This window comes from Podarcis filfolensis (assembly GCF_964270895.1).
Source record: "Podarcis filfolensis genome assembly, chromosome: Z".
In the NCBI taxonomy this organism is placed as follows: Eukaryota; Metazoa; Chordata; class Lepidosauria; order Squamata; family Lacertidae; genus Podarcis; species Podarcis filfolensis.
Genome location: NC_139617.1, coordinates 32,265,680 through 32,279,465, shown reverse-complemented (window position 1 = coordinate 32,279,465; position 13,786 = coordinate 32,265,680). Strand labels below are relative to the sequence as shown.

General features: G+C 46.5%; 1 long non-coding RNA gene across 1 annotated transcript in view; it reads right to left on the bottom strand.

Moving 5' to 3' along the window:
* The window catches only part of LOC310754602, a 34,034-nt gene that overhangs the window by 213 nt on the left and 20,035 nt on the right, over positions 1 to 13,786 (bottom strand). The window lies entirely within an intron of this gene.

Here is a 13,786-nt window from a genome sequence, read left to right as displayed (position 1 = left end):
GAAAGCTCTGCATCAGGCTGAATGTTATGTTATTGTTATTGTTATTGTTGTCATCATCATAATCACAATTAATTTATTAATTGCCTTCCAAACTGCCACCCCAAGGCTATTTAAACATAAGATAATCAAAGATAGTTATAAAACACAAAACAACAAATACATTAGAAGCCAGACTAAAACCTGGACCAGAGGCTCCTTGCAGTAAACACCCATTTACCCAGCTAGAAAATCCTGCCAGAACAAAAAACATCTCTTCAGTTGTTTCCGGAAAGTGCAGCTAGGCCTGTTGTACTTTGACAGGGACAATGTTCCACAGAACAGGGGCAACCACATTAAAGGCCCTGCTCTGACTGACTGCAGTGTGGAGGCTTCTGAGATCTTTGGAACCCGCGGGAAAGACTCTTGGGCTCCTATTCATCCCTTTCTTCAGAACTACGAGCACTAGAATCTTACAAGTGGGGGAGTAGCCATAGCTCTGTGGCAGATTATTTGCTTTGTGTGCAGAAGGTTCCAGATTCAGTCCCCACTGACATCTTCAGGAAGGGCTGGGAAAGACTCCCTGCTGAAACCTGGAGAGCTGCTACCAGTCAGTATGACAATCTTGAGCCAGGTGGACCAGGTGGAGACAGCCTTCTTGGATAGGAGCTGTAGTCCAACAGCACCAGGAGAGCCAATGATTCCCCGAACTTGGTGCATGAATCCAAAATATTATTATGTTCTTAATAATAAATAATTTACTGATAAGAGTAATATACACTAATTTAGGGACCGGTGCCAAATCACGAAGAGGAATTAATACTAATTTAGGGGCCATCGCCCAATCTGCTGCTATCGCAAAACTCCCATGAGACTCTCCATCCTGCTAACATAATATCTGGGGTCCTTTTCCAGGCAACCATTTACCTGCTGTTTGCTCATAATTCTCCCACAAGTCCTAGGCAAACAAACAGGGAGATAATTGGAGATCATAAGCCAACCAGGAGTGGCTTGCTTGCATTTCCTTTTAACAGAATTGTTTTATGGACAGGACTTTTAAATCACTTCTTTCTTTCTTTTATGATTTGCTGCCAGAAAGATCAGCTCTGAGGCCCAATTGCATCTGGTCCCTCTTGTTGCTGTTCTCATAGGAAACACCCCATAAAAAAATATGGGGATGGAAGGTAAGGGTAAACACTTTCTCTGGGGCCCATCAAACTGGCCAGCTGTCAGCTTAACACACTTGGTTAAGCCTCCTGAGTTAATTGCCTGCTTTGAAGTATGAATCTGGCTGCGATACATTGCATTGCACCAGGGCTCCGGAAAGACCAACACAATGTTCATTTGGCTTCCTTTATCATGTTTTCCAGAGACTGATAACGCGGTGTAGAATCCGCACCCAGAGCTCATCTTGATCCCACTTTTGACCTATTCTGCAGGGGCAGGCGACAGAGATGTCTCCTCAACTCAGGCACCAGCAGAATACAGAGGGCCTTAGATAAGATGAGCCAATGCGGTGAGGTGGTTAGAGTGTTGAACTAGGACCTGGGAGACTAGGGTTCAAATCCCTACTCAGCCATGAAGTTCATAGGCCAGTCACTCTCAACCTAACCCACCTCAAATGGTTGTTGTGAAGATTAAGTGCAGACTATGACCTGGGAGAAGCCAGGGTTCGAATCTCCCCACCTTGGTTATGAAGCTCACTGGCTGCAGTCTTGGGCCAGTCGCTGCCTTTCAGCCTAATCTACTTTACAGGGTTGTTGTGAGGGTAAAAACAAGGAGGGGAGAACCTTGTATGCCAGTGTAACCTCCTTGGAGAAAAAGGTGGGATATAAATGCAATGCAATGCAACACAGTGATGAAAGCGTGCATGAACAATAAAGTTGCCTGCACTAGGACTGAGTGCCCCAAATCAGTTTCCCAATTTTGCAAAAGTTTCCTTACCCTGCAGAAGAGGCTTCTGTTTTCTTTGGTTAGGGAGCACATATGCATTTCCACCAAAGAAGAAATCCATCACCAAAACAAAGAGCAAGATGGCTTGGCTCTGCCCTCCTGTCGGAGGCGCTAAATGCTTTTGAATACCAGTTGCTGGGAATCACAAGTGGGGAGAGTTGCTGTTGCACTCAGATCTTGCTTGTGGGCATTAATGCTGCAAGCCCCTCCATCTTATGCTTGGGGTGGGTAGGTGGGTGGGTAACTAAAACAGCATATCCTAAAGACACCACAGTCTTCGCTGACCTTCATTCCAAGGAAACCAAATCCTGTATAAGCCCCTGGAACCCCTGGAATTTCTCACTGCTCGGAGAGTGGGGTGGCATGCAACATTGGTGTTAGAATTGGGATTATATTTCTGGGAGGACGGCGTGTGAGCCTCTCCATCCTATGCTCACTTTGGATATGTGTGTAAACATCTATCCTGAAGACACCAGAGTCTCCACTGACCTTTGTTCCAAGGAAACCAAACCCAAGTAAGCACCTGGGACCCCTGGAGCCTCTCGCTGCTCAGAGACAGGGTGGTGTCAACAGTATGGTCAGAGCCAGCCTCACATGCCAAGAATCAGGCTAAGAAGGACTTTACATGATACTCCAGTTTTTAAAGGAAAGAGCAGCTGCAAAACCTGCCCCGAGTTGACCTGGCCTTTCAGCCTCGCCAGAAACAACATCCATGTGTTGGATGAGCTAGGATGTGGAAGAAGAATCTGGGAGGTGGCACGATAGGGCAGGGGGTTGGCCTTGTTATGGCTGCTCTGGGCAGCACAAAATAACTCCTGGTATTGGACTCTGCCGTGCAGGGGGAGGTGGCCGACCCTTCAGAGACGTGACCTGCTCCCGGTGCAGGCACTGCTGTTGACAGTCCTTATCGAGCTCTCCCAGTGACCAGGGCTGTCTTCGCTGGAAGACAATGAAGGTCAGGGGTGCTGAGGGATGTTTTGAGTTCTTGCCATCCAAACAATCCTTTTTAGACTGGCTTCCTGCTTCCCAAATTCCTGGTGGGGCCGGACAGAGAGAAACCAGAGAGAAATGCATGTAGGAGCTTGTCAGCGCTGCTAGGGAACCAGAATGGAGGCAGGTGGCGCACTGTTTCTGGCCCAAGGGCCACATTCATCCTTAGTCAGCCCTCCAGAGGCCACGTGCCAGTAATAGGTGTTGACACTCCATGTACACACATACTCACGCACACAAACATAGGACACACGCGGGCACGTAGGCTCCTTCCATTGCTGATCCTTGAGCAGGAGGCATATTGCCCAGTGTTATCTCTACTTTATTTTGGGGAGAAAGTTTCATTGCTGCTGCCAGAATTAAGAACATGAGAAGAGCCTGCTGGATCAGACCAGTGGCCCATCTAGTGCATTATCCTATCCTCTTAGCAACTGGTATTGAGAGGTAGAATGCCCCTGGGTATGGAGGTTCTACTATGACAGTCTCTATGGAGAGCCCTGCTAGATTGGGTCAAAGGCCCATCTAGTCCAGCTTCTTGTCCTCACAGTGGCCAACCAGATGCCCATTATGGGAAGCCTACAAGCAGGACCCAAATGCAACAACCAGCTCAAAGCAGTTCTGCAGCCAAGTAATGTGCACAGAAATTTGTATAATGTGCATATAAATGTTTATCTTAGTCAAGTGACATAGAAGAATGTTCGTTAGGTGAACGTGGGTTGTTCCTTTTGCAAATGTGTGTACGCTAGGTAATATAACATATTCTAAAAAATATAGTAGGAGAAATTCACGCAAAATGCAGATGAATCTTCATGAGAACCGTTTTAGGGGGGGGGGGGATGCAAACTGATGTGGACAGAGACTGGAAAAACCAAGAAGCTGAAATTGACAGATTCACCATAAACATGTGAGCCTTCATTTGGCTCTGACATGAGCTGCTTTATAAAGCAAGGTTTACCTGATGCTCTGAGCCACTGAATCCCTGGAGAGTGGAAGCAGCACTTGGAAATCTTTTTTTCACCTTCTGCTGCATTGAAGTGGGGAAGAACTTTCTGAGGGCAAGAGCTGTTTGACAGTGAAACAGACTCCCTTGGGAGGTGGTGGACTCTCCTTCACCGGAGGCTTCTAAGCAGAGGTTGGGTGGCCTTCTGTCAGGGCTTATTTAGCTGGGATTCCAGCATGGCAGGGGGTTGGACTAGATGACCCCTGGGGTCCCTTCTATTATTTTATGATTCTATGGTCCCTTTGGGTGAAGCCAGGAAGGCCACTAGCTGTTTGACTTTGAAACCCAGCACTAAGCAATGGGGACCTCCTTTCCCTCCTTTAAATCAATTGGATCGCCACAGCCTATGGTTTGAAGGGATGGCCTGGCATGGAGAGCTTTGTGATTTTATTTTTTTAAACTGCTGTTTTGTTTGTTGTGGCAAGGAAGGTTGTTTCTTTCCAAGTAAGTTGGCTGATGAAGGGCTGGGTGTGGCACCCACTTGCCCTGATCCTCTGCATGTTCATTAAGAGGCCTGGCACATGAGGGTGCTGCCATGTATCACCCTTGATGATGAGTCGAATAACGACAGGACTCTACACAAGGAGTTACCTCCAGGCAATACAAATTAATACTTCAGGAAGCCCTGCAAAAAGACTGTCTGGTGTGGTTGTTAGAATATTAGACTAGCACCAGGGAGACCAAGGTTCAAATCCCCACTCAGCCATGAAGCTCACTGGGCGTGACTTGTGCTGGTTGTCGCCGAATCTACCTCACAGGGTTGTTGTGGGGACTAAAAGGATTCAGATCCCACCCCCCCACAACTCGACCATGAAGCTCACTGGGTAACATGCTTAGCACACAGAAGGTCCCAGTTTCAATCCTTGGTAGCGTCAAAGATGCGCCTGCCTGAAACCTCAAGAGCTGCTGCCAGCCAGTGCAGACAACACTGAGCTGGATGGACCCATCACAAGGCCGTTTCCAGTGTCCCTTGGAGCACTGCCACCAGAACAGGCCTGCAAGAATAAACATTGCTTTGGGAAGGGTTAGCAAATTCACCCGCAATGGGGAAATCATCAAGCTGCCACGGAAAACAGAGCAGGGGCTCCCCTGTGTGCGAGTCCCCACCCCCACCCTCTGGCGCTCCCCTGGCCCATGTTGCAAGGAGGCTGCTGGAGAGCAGGCAGTTTGGGGCCCGTGCCAGAGGCCTTGCCTCAACTTGTAGCTCTCCTGGGCCTTGATGAGCCAGATAGAGAGAGTCAGGGTGGGGCGGCGGGGCAAGCCCCAACACTCCTGCCTCCACTGGCTGCCAACAGCTGAGCGTGAGAAAATACCGGGACAGGGCAGGCAGCTCACAGATGTACAAGCATGAGTGACATTTTAATAGCAACAAGAGGATGATGGAGGCGAGGGGGCTTGCTGTGTTTCCCTTCTCTCCCCCCCACCACTCCTCCTTCTGCACCAGATTTTAGGACTTTCATGTCATCAGTGAAGCTGACCCCACTCTCAGAGGTAGTAAATACATCTGAAAACCAGTTGCTGCTGTTGCTGTGCTCAAGTCCTGCTTCTCAGCTTAGAATAACAGAACTGTAGGGAAGTTGCTCTGGCTATCTTTTCCACAGTCCTTCAGGGCACATGTGCTCCTAAATGCTCTGCTGTACGATGCAGAGGACAGGGTGGGGGTGGGCATCCTGACCACATCTGGAGAAACCCGACCATCAACTGGACAAAACCTGAGACGCAAATATTTTAACTGTTCAGGACTTGCACAATGAGCAGCAGTGGAATTATAATTCAGTGGAAAGGATGCTTCCAGTGTGCGGAGATTGGGCACATAAAGAAAAACTGCCCTCTCTGGTTAAAAAACAACCAAGCCTCTGAGGAGGCCTGGCCACAGAGTCATAGCACCACCAGGAATCAGCAACCTCAAAGAGGACCACTGCCCGAGAGGCTACTGGCAGACTTTAATGAATATTGACAATTTGAAGGAGTTTCCGAGGCTCCTCACGGGGTCTCTGCCATGGGAGCATATTCCCCCAGTGCTTTTCAAGCTGCACTGGCTCCCGGTGGAGTACAGGGTCAGATTTAAGGTGCTGGTTTTGACCTTTAAAGCCCTTTACTGCTTAGGTCCCTTGTATCTACGGGACCGCCTCTCCTGGTATGCCCCACGGAGAGCCTCAAGGTCCATAAATAACAACACCCTAGAGGTCCCAGGCCCTAAGGAAGTTAGATTAGCCTCAACCAGAGCGAGGGCCTTTTCAACTCTGGCTCCGGTCTGGTGGAACGCTCTGCCTCATGAGACCAGGGCCCTGCAGGATCTGATTTCTTTCCGCAGGGCCTGTAGGACAGAGTTGTTCCGCCTGGCCTTTGGCTTGGAGCCAATTTGATTCCCTCCCTCTCTTTCTTTTTTCTTTTCCTTCTCCTCTTGCGATGAGGCTACATTTTAATATTTTAATGTTTCAATATTTTAATGCTGTATTTTAATTTTGTTTTTAAGTTGTAATCATTCAACTTGTTTTTATTATTGCTTGTAAGCCACTCTGAGCCCGGCCTTGGCTGGGGAGGGCGGGGTATAAATAAAAATTATTATTATTATTATTATTATTATTATTATTATTATTATTATTATTTCCATCACCCCTCTACTCCAGTTCCCAACCATCTCTCTCTCCACTAATGACCCCATCTGCACCGTAGAAATAGACAGGCATCCTTACCAATGCTTACCTTTAAAGGGACTGCTTGAAAGCTCCATACACTAGATCTGAGAGACTTGCTAAAAATATATCTTATTCTTATTTCCTTAGTATCGCTTGTTGATTTTCCTATCCCGACCTAACTCAACACATTCCTCTCCTGTGGAGAACTGGATTTACAACATTATTATTTGGGATGGCAGACACTGCAGGGAAACGGGGCCCAAATGGACTTGGAAATTTTAACTTCTGCCAACCCGTGACCTGTGTTTTGCTGAGTCACGTGACAAGTCCTGTCCTGCAATGTACCCCAAGCTGGGAAGTTCTGGTCTAGAGTCCCAGGTACCAGTTACTGGGAAGTGCTGTTTTTACCACTGATGAGGGCTGGAACTAGGTCAACTGCTACAGCGGAAGATATATCCAACTTCTGCACGGTAAGACAATCCGAATGGTAAGACAACCCATAACCTTTATAAACGACCTGAAGAACAAAGGAATTGAGGGGATACTCATCACATTTGCAGATGACACCAAACTCGGAGGGGGAGCTAGTGCCACAGAAGAGAAATATCCGAAGGGCTGTCACATGGCAGATGGAGCAAGCGGCTATCTCTATTGGTAAGGAGCCAATGAAAGACATTCAGTCCAAGATCCCTCCCTTGGACGTCCAAGATAGGAAAAGAGGTATTAAGTGAACACATAGTGACTTTAAATGAATTCAAATCTCCGGGGCCTGATGAGCTGCCTACAAGGGTACTAAACAGCTTGCAGATGTAATCTCAGAACCTTTGTCTATGATCTTTGAGAATTCTTGAAGAATAGGTGAGGTCCTTGCAGACTAGAGGCAGGCAAATGTTGTCTCCATCTTCAAAAAGAGGAAAAAGAAGACCCAATGGATGAGCTTGACATTGATACCAGGAACAGATACCCTAATTCAACAGTTGGTGTGTGAGTACTTAGTAAAGGATGCTGTGATTCCTAAGACACAGCATGGGTTTCCCAAAAATAAGTCATGTCAGATGAATCTCATTTCTTTCTTTTTTCTTTTCTGATGGAGTTACAAGCTTGGTGGTTCAGGGGAATGCTATGGACATAGTGTATCTTGATCGCAGTAAGGCATTTGACAAAGGCCCCCATGATATTCTTGTGAGGAAACTGGTAAAATGTGGGTTGAACGAGATAACTGTTAGATGAATTTGTAACTGGTTCACAGAACAAACCAAAATAGTACTCACTAATGATCCTGAGAAAAGGTGACAAGTGGGGTGCCACAGGGTTCTTTCTTGGGCCCGTTGTTGTTCAATGTCTTTATAAGCAAACTGGATGAAGGAACTGAGGGGATGTTCATCAAATGCGTAGATGACACCAACCTGGAAGGGGTAGTTAATGCCACAGAAGACAGAACCTGAACTCAAAATGACCTTAACAAACTGGAGAACTGGGCCCAAAGCTGACAAAATGAGTTTCAGTAGGGAAAATGTAAGGTTCTGCACTTAGGCAGGAAGAACAAGATAAACAAATATAAGATGAGGAACAACTGGCTTGCCAGTAGTAAATGTGAAAAGGGTCTAGGGATCTTGGTGGACTACTAGCTGAATGTGAGTCAACAGTGTGATGCAGCATCAAAAAATGCTAATGCTATTTTAGGCTGCATCAACAGAAGTATAGTGTTCAGGGAAGTAATAGTACCACTCTATTTTGCCTTGGTCAGACCACACATGGAATAGAGTATCCAATTCTGGGCACCACAATTTAAGAAGGATGTTGACAAGCTGGAACGTGTGCAGAGGAGGGCAACCAAGATGATTAAGGGTCTGGAAACCAAGCCTTATGAGGAATGGTTGAAGGAGCTGGGGATGTGTAGCCTGGAAAAGAGGAGACTGAGAGGATATATGATAACCATCTTCAAATATCTCAAGTGCTGTCACATGGAAGAAGGAACAAACTTGTTTTATCCTGATCTGGACGGTAGGACTCAAACCCATGGCTTCAAGTTACAAGAATTGAAATTCTGACTAAGCATTCGAAAAAACGTTTTGACAGTAAGAGCTGTTCAACAGTGGAATGGACTCCGTTGGGAGGTTGTGGACTCCTCTTCCTTGGAGGTTTTTAAGCAGAGGTTGGATGGCCATCTGTCATGGATGCTTTAGCTGAGATTCCTGCATTGCAGGGGGTTGGACTAGATGACCCTTGGGGTTCAACTCTACAATTCTGATTCTATGAAATGTCTGAGTGACAAACTTGTATATGCATTGGAAAAATTTGTATTCTGTACATGTTCTAATTTACCTGTACTGCCCATTTCTGTGATGCTTATCTGAGTGTAGGTAAAAGGTAAAGGACCCCTGGATGGTTATGTCTAGTCAAAGGTGACTATGGGTTGTGGCGCTCATCTCGCTTTCAGGCCAAGGGAGCCAGTGTTTGTCCACAGACAGCTTTCCAGGTCATGTGGCCAGCATGACTAAACCACTTCTGGCACAACGGGACACCCTGATGGAAAGCAGTGTGCACAGAAATGCCATTTACCTTCCCACTGCAGCGGTACCTATTTATCTACTCGTGCCAGTAAGCTTTCAAACTGCTAGGTTGGCAGGAGCTGGGACAGAGCAACAGGAGCTCACCTCGTCACGGGGATTCGAACCACCGACCTTCCGATCAGCAATCCCAAGAGGCTCAGTGGTTTAGACCACAGCGCCATCTGTGTCCCTATCTGAGTGTATGAGGAGGGGTAGTACCTCTGGCCAGGTACATGTCATGCTCTTTCTGGAGTAGTTTGTCCATTTTTGGTCCCCACCATGCACTCAGCTCTCAACTGTGGCTCATAGAAGTGTCCATATGTGACAGCAGCCACACCCAAGGAAATGGCTTCGACTGGCTGGCTAAAACAGGTGAGGGTAGCCGATTGAGCCGATGATACCAATAATGCATCAGATGGTTAAGAAAGTGGTTTCTGTACCTGCTGTAGAGGGAAGTGGGGACAGAGGAGGCTGGTCAACCTAGGAAGGCAGCCCATCTAGGAAATGAAAACTCTGATCCTAAACCTCTGGTGCTTTGCGGGACATCTTCTAGAGAAGAAAAGGCTACGGAATAAACCCTACACAAATCCGAAGTGGAGTCCCTATGGCGGTTGGATGGAGTTTTGTATGCCTCCTTTGGGCAATTCCTGCAGCCAAGTTGATGCCAAACATATTTCTCTGCTTTCCTTTGGACCACATCAGCACATCCAAGAGAGGGGTCTTGTTCCCTGCACCCTGGGAAGGTGACTTTGGTGCTGCTAACACAGTGGTTTGGTTTCACCCCTGAGGTGCACTCCATTCTCTCTCGAGACAGACGGATGCCAGCAACAACAATCTGATGTTTTGGGGTGGTCACCTTGTTACTGGGACTTCCCCAATCCAAAGGTATAACCCTTTAAACCCACTATTGTTCTGGGTTCTCTTGTTCTCTCTAGTATTTTTTAGGACACAACTAAAGGATCCGTGACAGGTGGCCACCCAATCTGTTTAGAAACCTCCAGTAAATAAGAGTTGCTGGAAACTGAAGGAGGGGAGAATTGCTTTTGCACTCAGGTCCTGCTTGTGGGCTTCCCATAATGGGCATCTAATTGGCCACTATGAGAACAGGATTCTGGACTAGATGGGCTTTGGGACTGATTCAGCAGGATCTTCTTACGGAGGTCCATTGTGATAAAAGTCCCTCCATGTCCAGGGACAGTCTACCTCTGCATATGAGATGGGGGGAAACAATTGGAAAGTGTTCTTGTGCTCAAGTCCTGCTTGCATCTGGTTGGCCACTGTGAGAACAGGGTGCTGGACTAGGTGGACCCCTTTTTGGTTTTATCCAGCAGAGCTCTTATTATGTTCCTATGTTTTCATGTACAAAGCTCAGCCCTCCTTGTGTGAGCTAAGGTCCCCAGGATCCCTTGTGGGAGGTGAAGTGTTTTAAATGTGTGGATGCAGCCACCATATGAAGACATCCAGATGTGATTTTAATGCAATTCGTTATTATAAAAACAACCTGTGTTCGCTCGATATCTGCTTTGCACAGTTAAAATGGGGCACACAGATATCTTCCAGGAACCAAAATGATGACAGGCAGAAAAAAGGGAGGATGTGAGTAACCGCCTTATCAAAGAAGCTTTGCTTCAGTCATGGAGTGGCTGGTGGTCACCCAGTATCTGATAGCAGGCAAACTGGGGAAACTTTTAGTGTTATAAAACACTCTGCCGATGGCGTAAAATGCCAGGCTCTGGAAACTCATAGAATCCCTTCCTGTGGTTTCCAGCAACTGGAATTCAGAAGCATTGTTGTCTCTGACTGTAGAAGCAGAACATAGCCAGTGTAGGCAGTAGGCCCTGAAAGCCTTCTCTTCCTCCATGAATTTGTCAAATCTACTTTTAAAGCCATCCAAGTTGGTAGCTATCATGGCCTCTTGTGCGAGAGAGTTTTGTAGCTTAACTAGGAAACTTTTTTTTTTTAAATCTGTCCCAAGTCTTCAGCTTCAATGGAACGTCCACAAGTGTTATGAGAGAGGTAGGTAAACTTTGCCCCATCCACTTTCTCCATGCCATGCAACATTTTACAAACTTCTATCATGTCCCCTCTTCCACTTGCCTCTTCTTTAAACTAGAAAGCCTCCACTCTAAACTTCAGGGTAAATATAATCAGTCAAAGATGATGTAAAGCTGGAAATAATAAGATTCCGGATCAGGAAGGATCATTCACCTTGAACATTGACATGAAATAGTCACCAGGCCGGCTCACCCCAGTGTTATAGGTTGGTTTCCAGGGGCAGAACAAACTTCAGGGACATTTTCAACAACAGGTTGGCTGGTGAATTTGGATTCCTATAGAAGTCAGCCCCTGACAAGGTACACTAGAGCCTTTGTGTGCTTTTTTATTCACAAGGCTTGTTTGGACTGGTCCCTTATTTATTTATGAACCTTGGCTTGGCTCCAAAAAAGGTCCTGTTTTCTTCAGAAAGCAATGAATGAGCCTGGCTTAAGGGTGGAAAGCCATTGCCAGAAAGTTTCTGGTAGAATCATAGTGGTAGGAAAAATTATAGGCTTGGAAGGGACCCCAAGGGTCATGTAGTCCAACCCCCTACAATGCAGGGATTGCAGCTAAAGTACCTAGAAGAGATGGTCACCCAACCTCTCTTTAAAAACCTCCGATGAAGGAGAGCCCGCCACCTTCTGAGGGAGTCCGTTCCACTGTTGAATGTCTCTTGCCCTCAGGAAGTACTTCCTAATGTTTAGTTAGAAACTCCTTTCTCGTAACTTGAAGCCACCGGTTCAGGTCCTACCCTCCCGAGCAACAAAAACAAGCTTTTTCCATCTTCCATGTGACAGCCCTTCAGATATTTGAAGATGGCTATCATATCTCCTCTCTTCTCTTCTCCAGGCTAAATGTTTCCACCTCCCTCAACTGTTCCTCGTAAGGCTTGGTTTCTTGGTTCTTCACAAAGCATCCCTTTCTCTTTAAAAATTGTTTTGAGGTTGCTATTATTATTATTATTATTCAAATAAATTTAGCAGGCAACTTGCCAAGATGCAACAGAAAGCAGAGCACAAACTATAGCAAGAGAAAGGAATAATGAAACAAACAACATCATAAATGCATAAGAGACTGTCCTGAAAACATCTCCCACATAAAAACAAACTTAAGAGTTAGCTGAAGCATTTAAAGCCCTATGATACCACTTTAAATACTTTGGCCAACAATACTTTGGCCACCTCATGAGAAGAGAAGACTCCCTGGAAAAGACCCTGATGTTGGGAAAGGTTGAGGGCATAATGAGAAGGGGACGACAGAGGACGAGATGGTTGGACAGTGTTCTCGAAGCTACCAGCAAGAGTTTGACTAAACTGTGGGAGGCAGTGGAAGACAGAAGTGCCTGGCGTGCTCTGGTCCATGGGGTCACGCAGAGTCAGACACGACTAAACGACTAAACAACAACAAAACCACTTTAAACCATTCTTTGCCAAAAGGATCCTGGGAGTGGTAGTTTGTTCAGAGTGCTGAGAGTTGTTAAGAGGTCCCTGACACACAAAAACACGTATTTCCCCTTACATACCTATGATTCCTAGGGTGGTTTAATAATCAATCCCTCTGCAGGGAACTCTGGGAATTGTAGTTCTGTGGCAGAAATAGGGAGTCTACCTGCAGATGCCCCTGGGGATTGAACATGGGACCATCTGCATACAATGCAGGAGCTCCACCACTGGCCTATGGCTGTTTCCCTTTAACATACATTGTCTAGTCCTCATCATTCTGAATAAATAGAAATGTAGGAAGCTGCCTTATACTGAGTCAAACTGCTAGGTCCACTTGGCTCATTATTATCTACACCAGTGTTTCCCAAACTTGGGTCTCCAGCTGTTTTTGAACTACAACTCCCACCATCCCCAGCTAGCAAGACCAGTGGTCAGGGATGATGATGGGAACTGTAGTCCAAAAGCAGCTGGAGACCCAAGTTTGGGAAACACTGCTCTACACCAACCAACAGCAGCTCTCTAGGGTTTCAGATAGGAGACACTTCTGGCCCTACCTGGAGAAGAATTTGGGTACTGGGCATGGGACCTTATACACAATTTTTTTGTTTAGACAAGCCGGTCCAGATATGTAGACTGCTAGTGTAGGTTTTAACCTGTTCTGGCTTATTGCTGATTTTATTTCTTATGAAAGTTCATGGTAAATTCTATATTAATTGCAATTTCTTTTTAAAGAAGAGGCCACAACCCCCAAAAAACCCCACCACCCTTTGCCGATGGGTCTTCCCTGGCCATATACAGTCGTACCTTGGAAGTTGAACAGAATCCATTTCGGAAGTCCATTTGACTTCCAAAATATTCAGAAACCAAAGCGCAGCTCCTGATTGGCTGCAGGAAGCTCCTGCAGCCAATCGGAAGCTGCGGAAACCGCACCAGACATTCATCTTCTGAAAAAGGTTTGAAAACTGGAAAATTCAAAGTGTTGGTGCTGACGTTTAAAGCCCTAAAGTATACCTGACGTGTTGGTGCTGACGTTTAAAGCCTTCAGTATACCTGAAGGAGCATCTCCACCCCCATCGTTCTGCCCAGAAACTGAGGTCCAGTGCCGAGGGCCTTCTGGCGGTTTCCTTGCTGCAAGAAGCCAAGCTACAGGGAACCAGACAGAGGGCCTTCTTGGTAGTGGCACCCGCCCTGTGGAAT